The 17,304-nt window shown below is 37.2% G+C and overlaps 1 protein-coding gene across 2 annotated transcripts in view; it reads right to left on the reverse strand.

The window, feature by feature from the left end:
- Nucleotides 1–15,665, reverse strand: part of EXOC2 (exocyst complex component 2) — a 231,880-nt gene extending 216,215 nt beyond the window's left edge. The window contains exons 1-2 of one of the 2 annotated variants that reach the window (XM_027841975.1): nt 15,601–15,644; nt 14,380–14,509 (exon numbers count right to left, since the gene is read on the reverse strand). The gene's annotated coding sequence lies outside the window, so the exon portion shown is untranslated. Of the gene's footprint in view, nt 1–14,379; nt 14,510–15,600 lie in introns of both variants that reach the window. The other variant, XM_027841894.1, reaches the window with a different exon arrangement.
- Nucleotides 15,666–17,304: the final 1,639 nt, after the last annotated feature.

Here is a 17,304-nt window from a genome sequence, read left to right on the forward strand (position 1 = left end):
AGTATCTACCTAAAATCAAGAGCAAGTATTATTTGTAATGGAGATAAACTTGAAATGCTAGTAACAGCAGTAACACAAGAAAAAGAAACTGAAAGAGCAAGCATGAGCAAAGAAGAAACAAAACTATCACTTTTTGCAGATGATATGATGGTTTACTTAGAGAATCCTTGAGAATCCACTAAAAACTAGTCTAAATAACAACTTTCACAAAGTTGAAGGATATAAAATAAACCCACACAAATCACCAGCATTTCTATATGTTAGCAGCAGGAAGAGACAGAAAGTGGAATTCATTTAAAATAACTGCAGACAATATAAAATACTTGGGAATCTACCTGCTAAGAGACACACGGGAACTATATGAACACAATTACAAAACACTGCACACAAATAAAAGCTCTAAATAACTGGAGAAATATTAATTGCTCCTGGATAGGCAAAGTCACTATAATAAAAATGCCAATACTACCTAAATTAATTTACTTATTCAGTGCTACACCAATCAAACTACCAAAGAATTACTTTATATTGCTAGAAAAATAGTAAAATTCATCTGGAGAAACAAAAAGTCAAGAATATCAAGGGATTCAATGAAAAAAAAAATATGAAGGAAGGGAGTCTAGCAGTACCAGATATTTAACTACATTAAAAAGTGATAATCATCAAAACAATTTGGTACTTGATAAGAAATAGAGTGGTTGATCAATGGAGTTGATTAGGTACATAATATACAGAAGCAAATGAGCACAGTAACCTAGTACTTTATAAACCTAAAGATTCCAACTGCTAAAGCAAATATTCAATATTTGACAAAAACTGCTAGGAAAACTGGAAGTATGGCAGAAACTAGGCACAGATTAAAGATAAGCTCAAAATGGGTACAGGACTTAGATATAAAGGATGCTAACATAAGCACATTACAGGTGTATGGAAGAAATTACCAGTCAGATCTATGGATAGGTGAAGAGCTCATAACCAAACAAGAGATAGAAAGGTTCACAGAAGAAAAAATAGAGAAAAAATTAATAATTTTGATTACATAAAATTAAAAAGTTTTTCTACAAACAAAACCAATGCAGGCAATATTAGAAGAAAAACAGGAAACCGGGAGGAAAACTTAACGGTGAGTTTTTCTGATAAAAGTCTCATTTTCCAAATCTTCAGAGAACTGAGCCACATTTACAAAAATAAGAGCGATTCCTCAACTGAGGTCAAAGGATGTGAACAGGCAGAAGAAGAAATCAAAACAATCAATAGTTACATTAAAAAAAAACTGCTCTAAATCACTAATAAAGAGAGAAATGCAAATTGAAACAAGTCTGAGGTATTCCTTCACACCCATCAGATTAGCTAAAATAAGAGAAAAGAAAAATGACAAATGCTGGAGGGGATACGGGAAAATAGGTATGCCAATGCACTAATGGTAGAGCTGTGAACTGGTCCAACCATTCTGGAGAACAATTTGACATTACATCCAGAGAACTACAAAACTGTGCATACCCTGATCCAGCAATACCATTACTAGGTCTACACCCCAAGAAGACCAAAAAGGAAAAGGACTCCTATGTACAAATGTACATATAGTATCTCTTTTTCATGGTGGCTAAAAAAAGTGATATATGAATATGATGGAACTGTATCACAAGAAATTATGCCAGATGTCACTGGCTAGCATATACTTCATTTATGTTTCTGACCATGACAGTACGCACTTCTTGTAATTTTGCCATATGACAGTATTTTATTTAGGCATTCTCAATTCTGTGACCTTCCTCCTGCCAACTTGATGTATGTAATCTTAGCAAAATAGTAAGTCTTGGTCTCAATCTTGACTGTTCTAACTACTGTAAAATATGGCTAATACTTCTAATTTCCATAAATTCATTCAATCAGTTTTTGATGTCTACCCCAAAATGGTGCTAACAATAATGACAGTTTATTTGTTCACATCCTTAATTAGCCACAAAGGCTTGACCTAAACCAACTCCTTCTGTAGGGGGTCACCTAGATGGCAATAGGTCAAAGTTCAAATATGGCTTCTATTTGCAATGACAAAGAGATGAAAAGCATGAAATTATGCTACAGTTACCATATAGCTACCTATAAACCTCTAAGTTCTAATTTCTTAACATTGTGCATTATGCTTCTGAAAGCTACTATAGGGATAATTCTTGGGAAACCTCACAAAATTCACAGGTGATTTTCATTTCCTTAAAAACAAAACAAAATTTTTAAATTCTGTGCATAAAAACAAAACAAAAATTTTTAATCCTATATATAAAAGCCAGATGGCTGTAAATAGTGTATTCTGGCTAGAATAAGTTCGCTAGCTAGTGTCTGAAATGCAAAGACAAATTTGTTCTCTTGTATTCATTAGAAATGCCTTGGATGATACTCAAAAGACTAAATGTTAACCAAGATGCCATTGCTGCATTTAAAATATGATGGACCTCTGCAATAGAACAGAGTACTATTAGAAGTATTCAACTCCTTTGCATAAAAGGATTAGTAAACCAATGCCCAACAAAACAAAACATTCCTTTTTCCCAGTTCAACCCAAATTTCTGTGGTATTTAATAAAAGCCCTTTTTAATGGAAATTACACTTAATTTAGTAAATATTTATCAATTTTAAAAATCATTCCATTTAGACAAATCTTAAGAGCTGTCACCTTCAAGCAACAGCTCCAAACAGATACTCTATGACTAATCACCACAAAAAAAATTTGAGGGTAATAATAAAATATTTAAATACCAATTCAAGGTGGTATAAAAGCAGAAGGCTGCCATAGAATAATGAGATCTAAGTTCAAATCCAAGTCTGACACTTATTAGCAAGTCCCTAAAAGTCTCTGAACCTAAGTTTTCTTTCAGAAATAGGAGAATTCACTCTTTTCCTTGTCACTATGTCCCAAAAGTCTTCCTGTATTTTAAGCTATTAAAGCTTAAGTAAGCATAAAGCTTCAATAAGCATTTTAAATCGCTTTAAAATGCACTAGAATTTTTGGGACATCCTATATATCCTACAGTATCTTTGTCTGGACCTTTTTATTTCTCCTTATCATATTCTATCTTATAGTTATTTTTCCATTTCTTATTCTCTGAATCTTGCCTCTGTCTCTTACCAGCTGTGGGGCCTAGGACAAGTTATTAAACCTCTATTAGTCTCAGTTTTTTCATATATAAAATAGGGTTACTATTATCTTTCTTACTTTCCCTCTCAGGGATGTTACAGGGATCAAGGGATATGATACATATAGAACATTCTGTAAACCTGAGGGGTCAAACACTGCCTGCAAAAAGTGAAAACCAGATTAAAATGTTTAACAAAATAAATAAAAACACAATACAACAAAGATAATGTTAATTTGTTGTTTTCTCAGTTGATGTGTAGTCTACTACTTGAGTTTGACACTGCTGCTGTAAACCAGGGTGTATTATATAATTATGAGCTCTTATTTTATCTCATTATATTACAAGCTGATATGTAGCAAAGTGGAAAGAGTATTGGACTTGTAGTGAGAAAACCAGAATTCAAATCTATGCTCTGCACTTTGCCATCTCCAGAACCCTAGCTAGATCACTTGGCATCTCTCCAGACATGTGTCTTGATCTGCTGGAATGAACGGGGGAGGGGGGGCCTCGAGGACGGCGGAGTGGTGAACTAGATAGGATAATGTCTGTGGTTCCTTAAAGTCTGAAACTACGATTCTCTGAAAATGGAGACAATACTTGTATCACATATAGTTTGCTTTCAAATTAACCAGCATTTCACTAGTATTTGAACAGATATTTATTTGTCTATCGTTATTTTCTCAAATACCATATCTAATACTAGCAGTGTGATCGAGGACATCACTTAATATGAACCTCAGTTTCCTCAACTGTGAAAAAGCAATAAAAATATCTCCAGTACAATACTGTCCCAGGGATTATTATGAAGAGCAAATGACATAAAGTATGAGAAGTACTTTGCAAACCTTAAAGTACTATGTGTTGGTTACTTTGTGGTGGATTCAATTGCCATGGCCAAAGAACTCCTCACCTGGTGACTAACTTGCTGATAATGAACTTCCCTTTACTTAGTAAGGTAGGTCCTCAAGCAGCAAGCACAATCTTTGCAACAGATGGTGCTTTGAGTCTTTCTAGTTTGACAGATCTTTCCAGAATATTCGCTTTCCTGGCATGGCCTTTAAAAATCTATGGCCATTTCCACACTACAATGAGGCACAAGAGGAGGATTCCACCAAATTTAAAAAGAAAAGTCATGGGATAAAGATTAACAAATACATTCTACGGTATGGCTTTTACATCCAGGTACAGAAATGAGGAGCATCAGATTGGTTCTACTGCCTTGCTGTTGTTATTCTGTTGGTTTTTATCCCCAACAAAAAATTATCCGAACAAGTATCAGAGCAATAATAGTATCAACTACCCACACCTCAGGAAAATGAGATCCTAACAAGCTGTCCTTATGAGATGGGAAGGTTTCATAAAAATAGCCTATGAGACAAATAAACACAAAACATCTTAAATCACATAAAAATGTGAATCTACCTTCAAGGGGAAAAGAGTTAAAAGACAAAAGTAGGATAACAAGAAAATGTGAACAGTAATATAAAAATAAAAGTGAGTACATGTATTTAAATAAATTATTTTTAAGTTGAACAAGGAACCATTCTGTTCCCCACTGCATCCCACCTAAAATTCACTACTTTCTGACTCTAAACAAAGATAAAAATAACCTATAGTTAAAAATCATTTCAAAAATCTTTTTAGATATCACTGCAACATAGCCATCACCAAATGTCAATCATGAAGCCTTTTGTAATTAGAGACTCTAATTAATACTTGACATTAATTGATTCCTGAAATTTTTAGATTCAAAGCCAAAAGAAAATCACCATTAAATTTATTTGGAGAGAACTTAAAATAAACAAACCAAAATTTAAAAGTAGCCAAGGAACTAAGAAAAATAGCCTATATTTATTAACTCTTCTAGAGATTCTTAGTAGCCAAGATTTTCCAAATAATATATCAATTCCATTCTTGTCTGCCTGCCAGAAGACAAGAAGTGAATTAAGCTAAACAATACTGAAATTCCAAATGATATTAGGAATACACAGATGTTTATTTAAATGATGAAAGATTTGATCAATTTCAACAGAAATGTTATATTTTATGGGAAGAAAAATCAAGAAAACATTAGTAAGCTACTTATAATGAAGAATTGGAAAAATATAATATCTGAGTATCCATACTGTTACATGAAAATAAAATTTCATTTGTCTTACCACATTGACATGCTAAATCAAGCCAATATCAACAATGACAAATGAAATCACTTTTATCATAAATGAGTACACCAAAATCAATGCAGTTCTCTGAGAACAGAGGTCAAGAAAACAATAGTCAACTTTAAAATGGTTAACTTTATTAAAATTTCTAAAATATATCCTACATAACACCTAGATTATTTTCTGAGGGCAGGAGATGTTTTGGCATTTCTTTTTATCTCCTGTGCTTAGCACTGGGGTCAGGAACATGTAAGTGTTTAATATATGCCTTTTGAATGTCTTGAATGGACTTATTTCATCCATGTTTTTATGTGTTTTGTATGATCAATAAGGAACAGAAGCCTGTTAACGTTCTAAAATGCTTGTTTTATTTTCTTTTTTCCCCACCTCAAAAGATACTTCACCAAAGCCATATATCTTAACATGATAAAAGCAAAAAATTGTAGCACTCAGCAACACCATTAACATTTCTGAGTCACAAAGGATTAACAGGCTAGACCTGAAGCAGATTCTGAGAAAAGCACTGGTAGAGGGGGAGACTACATATTTCAGACTATACTGCAGCTGTGAGGGATTGGAGCTGCTAACTGTGGAATCAAGCTCAGGAGAAACTCTGGGCACAGTTCCGGCATCCGAAATAAATTAAAGTAAACAGTGTTGCTCTCTCATCCACCCTGTTAGCAGCCTCTCAGCTAAGTCTGAGACCACACACTCAGACCACACAGGACCAGCTGAACTCTCTTGCACGCAACATCTAGAAGCTGTCACTCTGTGGAGGCACCAAAAGGGTAGGGGGCGTGGAAGTATGTGTGCACCTCATCCTATCTACAGCTGGCTAGGATACTGTGTGGTTTAGAGAAAAGGAAAGGGGGAAAAATCCATAAACCTAGCTAAGAAAACATACTGGTCTTGGCCTTTGGTAGTAATGACTTGTACTCCCCTTACACCAATTTAGTGGCTGATGAAGGATTAGCAAAGCATCTATTTAACATCAATTAACCTTCTATCTATCATATGTCAAAATAAAATTTTACTATTATAAAGAATTTTATTAAAAGAAATAATAAATGGCTACATTTTAAATATGTATATTGTTGTAAAATTAACAATCATTGCCATTATTGGTGAATTTTCTTAACTAATAACCTTTGCATCTTTTCAAGGATCAAAGCAAACTGTAGTCAATTGTAAAATGCAATTTACTTAAGCAACAACTTAAAATGTAAAATTTTTTAAAATAAGTATCACAACCTTAGTTTTCTGAAATGTTTATTGGTAAAACAAAAAAAGGTAATTATTTCATCCAGACTTCATCTACAGGTACTTTTTACAACAGGTACTTTTTACAACTATTCATTTTTAAAGACAGACTTTAAAGTATGAAAAAAGTTAATTATCAATAAAAATAAGAACTTGAAAATAGACTTTAAGTCATAAAATAAATTTCTTACCACCACACACCATTCCCTGGGCTAGTTTCATTCTATCCAAAGTAACTCCTGTACCAAACGACTCTAGGGGGAGGCCAAGGATGACACCACTAAGGGGATTTATGAAGTGAAAAAGCTTGAAAGAGAACTGAGAAAATGAATAAGGACATTATATATTGTCCTTCAGTCCTCAAAAACTCAGCTACAAGGACCAAAGTCCACTCTCTTGACTCCAAATTTCTATTTATCCTTAGGGTACTTGGGTAGTGCAATGGATAGAGTCCTGGGCCTGAAGTCGGGAAAACTCATCTTTCTGAGTTCAAATCTGGCCTCAGATGCCCACTAGTTGTGTCACACTGGGCAAGTCTCTTAAACCTATTTACCTCAATTCCTCATCTGTAAAATGAGCCGGAGAAGGAAATGGCAAACCACTCCAGTATCTTTGCCAAGAAAACTCCAAATGGGATCACGAAGAGTTGGACACAACTGAAAAATGACAGAAAAACACCACCACCATCCCTAACCAGCCTATAGGTCACTTTTATTTCCATTAATTAATTAGTTTCTGAGATGGTAGGTCAACAGATCCTTCTACCATAAATCCCAAGAAAAATCCAAAGACTAAAGGATGCCCAGAATAATCCTTGGACAAGAGCACCCCAGGAAGTTTTCAGGTGGTGAAATTTGATGGAAACAGACTATTAGGTCCATCTCATCAAATAACACAATCTGCAGGGCAAAGAAAGAGAACAGACCTAACCTACTCAGAGTCAGGTTCAACTTCTCCAAAAACACTATGGACTAAAATAAGTGTCCTGAGGTACTCCCTAAAACAGTGCTACACACTGGGGACCACCTATAATCAAAATGAACTCCTAAGGATGGGGTAAAGAACATCTGGTTTGTGAGAAGAGTCAATTCTCATAAAGTAATTTTTAAACAGGCTTCAATTTAATTGAGGTCTGGTGCCAAGGAGTTACCCCTACCTTGAGGTGATACCAACAATACTTTAAGGGAGGGAGTGAAAAATATCCATACCAACAGGACATCAGATCTTAGACAGAAATAATTTCCTGGAAAGTGGCTTTGCTATAACATAATAGGGAATAGGGGTGGGGGAAAGGACTCATGGCATTACTAGCACAGATTTAATAGGGCCAAGGGAGTCAAACACCAGTACAAGTTAACAGCTGAAGAACTTAGTAAGGATTCTTGACATTCCACACTTCAGCATTAAAATCAAATAATTCAGTAGAAACTAGATGGGATATTAGAGATCATTTTAAGGAAACTCCCTCATTTTATAAATGAGGAAACTGAGGCCAAGAAACGTTAAGCGACTTCCTCAAAGTCACATAGTTTGCTAGAAAAAGTTAAGCAAAAGAGAGACAGGAAAAAAAACATTAAGATTAATTGGAAAAATAAGAGTGGGAGGTGGGGCAGGGAGAAGAGGATGAGATTCTGATCTCTGTAGTCTATGTGGACCAGAGATTCTGGTTCATCTTATCTCAGGCCCTTTTCCTCTACCTACCTCCCTTTGTCCTTTCTTATTTTGCCTAACTCAGTTATTTACCTGGTTTTCCTTTTTCTTCCACTCTCTTTCATATTCTATTGTCTTCTCCCTCCTCCCTTATGTTTCTAATTATTAAATTTTCAAAAGTAACTAAATTGACCACTTCACATTTCTCTCAAAAAAAATCAACTTCAAGGTTTTTTTTAAATTTGTTATAAATCCTCAATAGATTTTTATGATATTCAGCAATCCTCTATAAGAAAAGGACATGTGATAGGGGATGGGTGTAGTAAGTTATGAGGGAACAAAAGAATAATCACAAAAATAGGACCCAGAAGCACAATGATATGGAAGGAGAAACACTAGAGCTATAACTAGGAATTTTTGTAACTGGGACAAGAGACAAGAAGGGTATCATTTAGTAGATGGTGGAAGACAGATGCCCAAGCTTCATTCTGGCTTTGAATTTCCAGCATCCAGCACAGTACCTTACACAAAGAAGGAGCTTAATAAATGCTTGTTGGATTGGCTTGAGCATTGGCTTGGGGATGTGGGGGTGGAGTTAAAGTTAGGTAGGAAAAGCAAATCACTCCTGTGGATCCTATAGTAGCTTCTAATCCAATCCAAAAAGCAAGCATTAAGTACTCTTGGTGGGTTGTAGCAGGCAGAGATGTGGAGAGTACTAGATAAAAATCTGAAGTAGAAAATAGGTAAAGTTGAGGAACAACAACTAGTATAGTCTGGCTAGAAGACAACTACATATGTGGGGATAGTGGGAAGAAGGGTAGGAGGCAGCAGTCATTGAAGGCTTCTGGGATGGGAAAAGACCTGTGCATCAAAGAAGCCTTAGGCAGCATTGTGAAAGATGGACTAGAAAGGGGTTAAGATTGTTGTCAGAGAAGCTATTATAGTTGCTAAGGTAAGAAACAATGAGGTCCTGAACTAGAACAGGTAACTGTGGGAGTGGAAAAGGAGGGGACCAATAGGAGAAATTTATAGGACCTGATCAATTGATGGGGGGGCCTCAGGGTTAAAGGTAAATTAAAAAATGATAACATAGGTATCCCTCATTTTAAGTAAATGAGAAGTACAGAATTTAAAACATAGATTAAATGAAATTGGTAACAAAATTATTTTATGAAACTGAAGATCTGAACCTTACGCATTTTCAGCCTAGAAAACACGTCTTCAATATTAACAAAATGTGAGAGGTGGGTTCTTCTGGTTTTGCAAGGATTGGGTTGAGGGCAGAATTCAGAGAATTCCTCATTTAAAATGAGAAGATCTCTAAGAAAGGACAAAATTCCCATTAAATAGAAGAGGTGGCCAACATGAGAAACAGAAGTCACTGAGTGAGGAAGATGTTGCAAAGTTCTCAAAATACTTCTGGAAGAAAGAACATTACTGCTACAACAGTAACACTGTAAGAAAAACAGCAGGAGAAGGCTAGTAATTCACATGAAATTATATCCAAGAAGAAAGCCAGCAATAAAACCCATGGCCTCATATGTCTATAGGAAAAATGCACACATAAAAACTCCTTAACAATTATCAATATTCAAAAATGGAACTGGCTATCTCTGAAGATAGCATGCTATGGATATTTTCACATGCAAGTTGAATGACTGCTTGTTAAGAATATTATGAAGGTGATTCCTGTTCAGGTATGTTTTAGATTAAACCATTATTGTGGTCCCTTCCAGTTCTGAAGCTCTGACATTTGTTCTGTGTTTTTCAGGTTGAAATCTAAAAGATAAGAATGTCAATAACCATCAAGTGAAAGATGATCACTGATTCTTTTATACATAGGGAAGCGATCATTAAGTTTCAGCATTTCAAGCAATGTTGTCTCTGAGGTTTTAAGTCTAGATGATTGGAAGAACAATGGTACCATCAATAAAAATAATTACAAACGAGGAAGATTTTGAAGAAGAAAAAGACTCATTTTGGATATGTTTAGGTTAATTCGGTGGCACAATATCTCTATCTACCCGGCATTAAGGTGTGATACATACAGAGGTGATAATAGTCCACAGGAGTAAAAAAGAATCACCATATTTCATCAAATATGATCATACAGTGAGGCTTAGGACAGAGACTTGGAAATATAATTACAATCAGCAGACTAGAGAAAGAGTACTCAAAAAGATAAAGAAAATGAGAATACAGTTATCAAAAAAATCCAAGAGAAGATAAAGCAAAAGGTAGTCAACAGTATCAAATGTTGCTAAGGAATCAAGGAGAATGAAGACGGAAAAAAAGTCACTGAATTTGGCCATAAGCAAATCAACAATGACCTGGGGGTGGAAGGTGGGGGGTAAGGAAAAGGGTTGGAAGGGGAAGAGGGGAACAGTCTTAGCAGAGCAGTGGTGTCAATAGAAATTGATCCCTGCTGTCCACATACCGACTTAGAAAACCACAAATTAATATTTTCTATGTTATACTATATACTTTATATATATACTATATACTTTATATATATACTATATACTATATATATTTTTATTTGTTTTGTTAAATATGTTTCAGATGCAGCTAGGTGGCGCAGTGGATAGAGTACCGGCCCTGAAGTCTGGAGGACCTGAGTTCAAATCCAGCCTCAGACCAAACATGACACTGACTAGCTGTGCGACCCTGGACAAGTTACTTAAACCCAATTGCCTTTAAAAAAAAATTAAAAAAAAAAAAAACATGTTTCAATTACATTTTGATGCCCTTGCAGTAGAATATGAAGACTGAATTCAGACAGCAATGGATTGAAGGATACTTAGGTGGTGAGACAAAGTATACACTATTCTTTCTGGAAGTTTACCCACATACACAGAAAAATGTCTTCTTTTAATTATAAAGGATAGAAATCTTTCTAAAACTGACTCATTACTCTCTGATTCAATGATATTGCTACTGGGCATATACCCCAAGGAAGTCAAAGATAAAAAGGAAGGCCTCCCATATGCCAAAATACTCATAGCAAAATTTTTCTAGTAACAAAACCAAAAAAAAAAAAACTGAACAAAGTAGGTCCTATCAAATGGGGGAAATAAATGAACAAACAGTGGCATATGAATTCAATAGATTACTACTGAATTTCAAGAAACTATGAACACGAGGAATTCAGAGAAACTTGAGAAGTTTTTAAGGACCCTGGCAGTCAAATTCAAATTAACTGTAACGACCAATCGTTTTCCTGGAGAATGGATAATGAAATATGTTTCCCTTTTCTCAAGAAAAAGGTGGAAGCCCACAGAAAGGGTGCATACAATTTGTCTAACTGTTTATGTTATAAGGGAGAATTACACTAAGGGGAAAGTGGTGCCTAACAGCAAGTAACTGGTTTAAAAAACAAAAGGCATCAATAACATTTTAAAAATAAAATGTATAATGTTTCTCTTTCCTAAGTAAAAGTATATTAAACCTCTTCTCTGCTAATGATTATCTTTACAAAAATCAAGTGTTATACCAAGTTGTAAGATGGTGTGATTCTTTCAGAAACTACTGAGGCATCTGAAAGTATAAAGTGTTGTCCCTATACTAAATTGTCCCTATGAGTTTTTGTCTTTGTTTTCATTTTCTGTCTTCTTTAAGTTGTCACTTCTCCATGCAACTGTTATTTTTGTCTGTCCCCTATGCCCACTTCTAATTTGTTAGTTCTAATCTCCAGTGGTTTTGGAAACAGAAAACTAACTACATTAAAATTTCATGTAAAGTAAGAATTAAGAAATAATGACTACCAGTAGCTCTCTAGAAATGCATTTTAGTAAAGGGAATTTTAGTGCAGACTTTGGAGCATTAATTTTCAGGCTTAAGAGGCCTTTTTTCCCCCTTCTTGATTCTTAGATGTGCTCTGGATCAGTGAAATACTATTGTAGCAAAATATTACCTCGGTCACATAGAGCTATCATTGGATGTCAGATTTAAAACCAGGACAAAGTAATCCAAGGTCCTTAGTTTTCAAGAAAAACAGAATTCCTAGAAAGTTATTTAATTTAACACATTGTAAATGTCATGAAATTCAGCCACCTATCAGTATAAAGAAACATCAGACAATAGAAGACAGTAAATCATAGAGCTGAAAAACAAAATACATTTAAAAAACAATCTGAATTATAGAAATCCAGAATCTGTAACCTCTTTTAATCTTGAGAAGTAAATAATGCCTATAGGCATTACTGGAATGCTTAACACATCCAGAATAGTTCCAATCTTCAAGAATTCTTTACTGTCTATCAAATTAAGGTCAAACTCCTTTGGCTGACTTTTGCCATATTCTGACCCTATTCTACCTAATCAACCTTAAAAGGTACATCATACTATCTCCCAAAGAGTTTATGCCGATTCCTCTTTCCAGGCCTTTGCTCATGTTATTTGTCCCTGCAAAGTCCTCACTTTCTACCCATCCAATTATCCAAATACTACCCATTCTTTAAGATACAGATCAAGTCTCAATCTTAGAGATCTCGGATTTTTTTTAATTCATTGCATTTGTAGGCAGCACCACCACTGAGGAATTTTTAATTATTATCTAATCAATAAACAGGAATCTTCTTTCAGAGTTATTTCAAATACACCACCATTGCCACCCCAACCGCCTTCAGTAAATAACTATTTCACCTGGCAGCTATAAGAAAAATACTTGGTAAATTTTAAAGTGCTATAAAATCAGTCATAAATCAATTATTAAGCACATACTGTGTGCCTTGCACTATGCTAAGCTATGGAGATACAAAGAAAGGGAAAGACCTGAGCCACTTTAATAAGGGAGACAATATACATGTCTGTAAATGCATACAAGATACATACACAGTAGAAAGGAGATAATCTAGGGGGAAGGTACTGACAACTGCAGGGATCATGAAAAGTCTCCCGCAAAAATGTGAGATATTATACATAACCTGTATTAAAACAATATTTCTGACTGACTCAAAGAAAGGAAGAGGGAAAAGATATGAGAGGAAGAATAGGTGAGGAAAAGAGCAGGGAATAGAAGAATAAGGGAAGGACAAATGGAAGAGAAAGGGATATGGTGTTAAGTAGTTGAGTATTCCCAATAATTGCTCTAGCGTTAATTAATGGCAATAGAACATTCATTCCATCTAGTTATATTCTACTCCCTCCTCTCTCAAACTTTCCCTGGATCCCAACATATAAATTAATGATGTTTTCATTTAGAAAATCAATTCTGGACACTCTGGTTGGATTTTGTTACCTTTGTCTTCTCTCTCTGACTCTGAAGTATAAGGAACAGCAATTCTCTCAAGGGCAAGACACTTCCACTGAATGAAATTATTTAATTTAATACCTATACTTAACCTCCTTCAGTGATTACCTTCACTTGACAACTATATGCCTATCCAGCTCAATTTACTGAATATCAATTACATTCCCCATTGTCTCCTGCATACTAAACCTGTTTCATGTACTCAAAAGCAATTCGAAAAATATTACGAAATAACTTCTAGGACAATAGTTCTAAATGCATTAATATTAAAATTCTGTTGCAGAAATGTTTAGGAGTTATATTGGGAGTGGCAGAGCATCTTCTGCTTCCTTTCAGTCATATGATTAAAATTCTATTTATCCAAATTTGAAACTTCTCACCCAAGAAGGTAAGCAGAGAGTTTTGGATTCACCTATTACTATCTCTGAGAGCTAGAAAGCTTCTAGTTCTCAGTTCTTTTGCCATAGTCACTTATCACAAATCTCTCCCCATAATTTCTGGTACAGTAGAAAAAACACTGGACTAAAAAACCCAAGTTCCTATCAGATCCACCATTTACTAACTACACGATTATGAACAAGTCTCTGAGTCTCAATTTATTTTGCTGTAAAACTGGGATTACTAATACTTGTACTACCTATCTCACAGGATTATTATGAGAAAAGTTCTGCGTAAACTAACAATACACATAACCAATACACATCTTTGCAAAGGTTGATCTTTAATCACTGGATGGGTGTTGCCTCAGTCAAAGTAAGAATTCAGAAAGACTTTAGCTTGAAAAGGCCAAGGTCCCTCACTACATCCTGGGCCATCTCCAGCTGTCCTGATCTATATCTGGCCATTGGACCCAGATGGCTCTGGAAGAGAAAGTGAGACTTGGTGGCTTTACACTGCCCTCCCTCACTCAAATGCAACTCACTTGCAAGTCATGGATGGCATCATCTTCCTTATGTCATGGCCCTTTTCAAGAAGGACAAACCACACACAACTACCAGTAGGGAACTTTCAGTGTGGTGCAACACATAGTATTAAGGTGCTCATCATCATCCCTGAGAAAAAAAAAAATTAAATTCTTTGCAAGTTTACTCATATACTAAAAGGTCTTTCACATAATGTAAAACTTTCAAAATATCAGGTTTATTTCTGCAAAAATATGTAAATTACTTTTTGGCCATTTAAAGGGTAAGTCTTCAAGAATAAACTTGCTAGATATTAGGAAAGCACATCTCACAGAGAACACTGTAAGAGCTGAGGTAGAACAGGTTAAGAATTTTCTGTCTTTGAGGGGTTAGATCAAGAAACTAAGTGATTTGCTTTTATATTAGACGCCAATCAAAGCAAACAAAGGTTTTTTGTTTTTTAGCTTTTTTTTTTTTTTCAGATGTTAGTTCTCAAAGGGCTTGAGCCTACGCAGGCGCCAATCACTACTCAGGTCCGGCTTCTTGCACAGTTACAGAAATCAAAGTCAGCCCTTCAAGGAAACAGCCACGGTGATGACAACCTCACACTAGGGGCGAGGGCAGGGGGAGGAACTGACAGCAGAAGGGGGTGTGACCACAACCAACCACAACCAAGCTCCGGAGCGGCCAGGACCCCCACCCCAGCTCAGGTAAGGAGGAGGCATGTCTAGAGGGTGCGTGAAGAGACAGCTGCGGATACCTCCACTGCCCCGCCCCCCAAGTGAGTCGATAGAGTGGGGGGAGGGGTGGAGATCACAAACTTAGCTCAAGAACGGACCTCAAAGAGGGACCCCACCCCCGCCATTTTACAGAAGAGGAAACTGGGGCCCCTAGAGGCGAAGTGACAAGTCTGAGATTACACAGGGAAAGACATGCCGGTCAAAATTTGAACCCAGGACCTTGCGGTCCATACCCAGTGATCCCTCCGCCGTTTCCGGAGAGGGTACAGACGCCGGCCACTCCCCTCACAGTCGGGCAGGGCAGGGAAGACCAAGCCTGGGACGCCTTTTCCTTTCCCTCCGTCGCCTCCAGCGGGCCTAGGACCAGACCGGCCACCCGCTGGGGCCTCTCTCCATCCCGCAGCTGCCCTACGGTGCCCTCCATCCAGAGCTAGGTCCAGGTCCTATCCCAGGTCCCGACCCCGACCCCGACCCCGACCCCGACCCCGTTCCGGCTGGTACCTGCGCCGCCGCCGCCGCTGCCACAGCAGCCGTCGCCGCTTCTGTGGCTTCCGCGAAGCTCTTCACTTCCGCCCACAGCTAAGCCAGAGGGCATCGATCCGCCCCGTAGTCGAGAGTCGAATGCTCGATCGGGCTGCCTTCAGTCCCTCTTTTCTCTTAAGGCGGGGAGGCTCCCGACTGCGCATGCTCCGTCCTCAGCCAGCAGGTTAGCTCAGTTCCGGTGCCGTGTGCTCCGGCACTTGGAGCTAGGAGCGGCATCTCCTAGCTAGCTGGTCCTCATTGCCTATCAGCAGAGCTCGGGATAGTGGACCTGCCCCGTAGTGGGAATGAGTTTGCACGGTCGAGGTGTTGAAAGGAGTGAAACAGGGAGGAAAAGAGAGCAGACAACTTTCTAGGAATTCTGTCTGGAGCTGCAAAAACTCCTATTTTACAGGCGAGGCAAACAGCCTTGGAACCTATGGTCAAGACTTAAAGCTGGAAGCAGGAGCATGTTGATAAATGTTTAACAACCGACTTGGGGGGGGGGGAGAGGCGGAATGTACACCAGACACACGCTTAAGTTTAATTTTATTTATTTATTTAAGTTTAATATTATTGACATTTTCTCCTTTAAGTCTAGATAATCAACAAAGCAAAGTGTTTTAAGATTTACAAGGTGTAAATGTTTACCCTGAAAATGTACCAATGGGCTGAGAGGATTCCTGGCTGGAAGGCACTTTAGTGATCATTCATCTAGTTCAAGGATTCTTAACCTGGAATCTAGGAACCCCTTGGGATGGATTCAGGAGGTCTTTGAACTTGAACAGGGAAAAAAGACATCATTATTTTCACTAACTTCTGCTGTTTAGCATTTCCTTCAATTATTTAAAAACAGTATTCTGAGGTTGGGGTGTGTAAGTTTCAACAGAGTGTCAGAGGGGTCCATAACATACAAAAAAAGGTTAAGAACCCCTGTCTAGTCCAACCGTTCAGGTTCCAAATGAGATATTGGGGGGCGGGGCAGTATGGTACAATGGAAAGAACACTGGCTTTGGAGTCAGAGGACTTGGATGCAAATCTTGCTTCTGATGCTTACCACCTATATGACCTGGGGCAAGTCACTTAAATTTCCTGGGCCCCAGTTTCCTTATCTGGAAAATGGCCATTGAGTTCCCTTCTAACCCTACATTTATGGTCCTAGGAAACTGAGGAGAGCTGTACTTTAGAAGTAGAAATAATACCTGGTTTGGAGTCAGAGGGCTAAGGTTCTTATTTCTGTCTCTGTGAAGTAATTTCTCTGGCCATCAGTTTCTGCCTTTGTAAAATGGATTGAGGGGGACAATGAAATGACCACCAAGCCTTCTTCCAAGCATTTACTATGAGCCAGGTACTATGCTAAGGTCCTGGAGAATACAGATAAAGGTAAAAATTGTCTCTGGCATCAAGGAGTTTCATTTCTAATGTCCAACATGTCCAAGATAGAAGATAATTGCAGAATAGATGGACAGTAACCTTAGGAGGAAGTCTCTAACAGCTGGGAAGGGAATGAGCATTTATTAAGCACTTACTGTATGCTAGGCACTTTACAGATACTATCCTCATTTGATCCTCCTAACAACCATGTGAGGTAAGTGCCATTATTATGGTCATTTTACAGTTGAGGAAACTGAGGCAGGCTAAGCTTAAGTGATTGGCTCAGGGTCACCCAGTTAGTATTTGAGGTCA

Source organism: Vombatus ursinus, unplaced genomic scaffold (assembly GCF_900497805.2).
Source record: "Vombatus ursinus unplaced genomic scaffold, bare-nosed wombat genome assembly UNPS02000577.1, whole genome shotgun sequence".
In the NCBI taxonomy this organism is placed as follows: Eukaryota; Metazoa; Chordata; class Mammalia; order Diprotodontia; family Vombatidae; genus Vombatus; species Vombatus ursinus.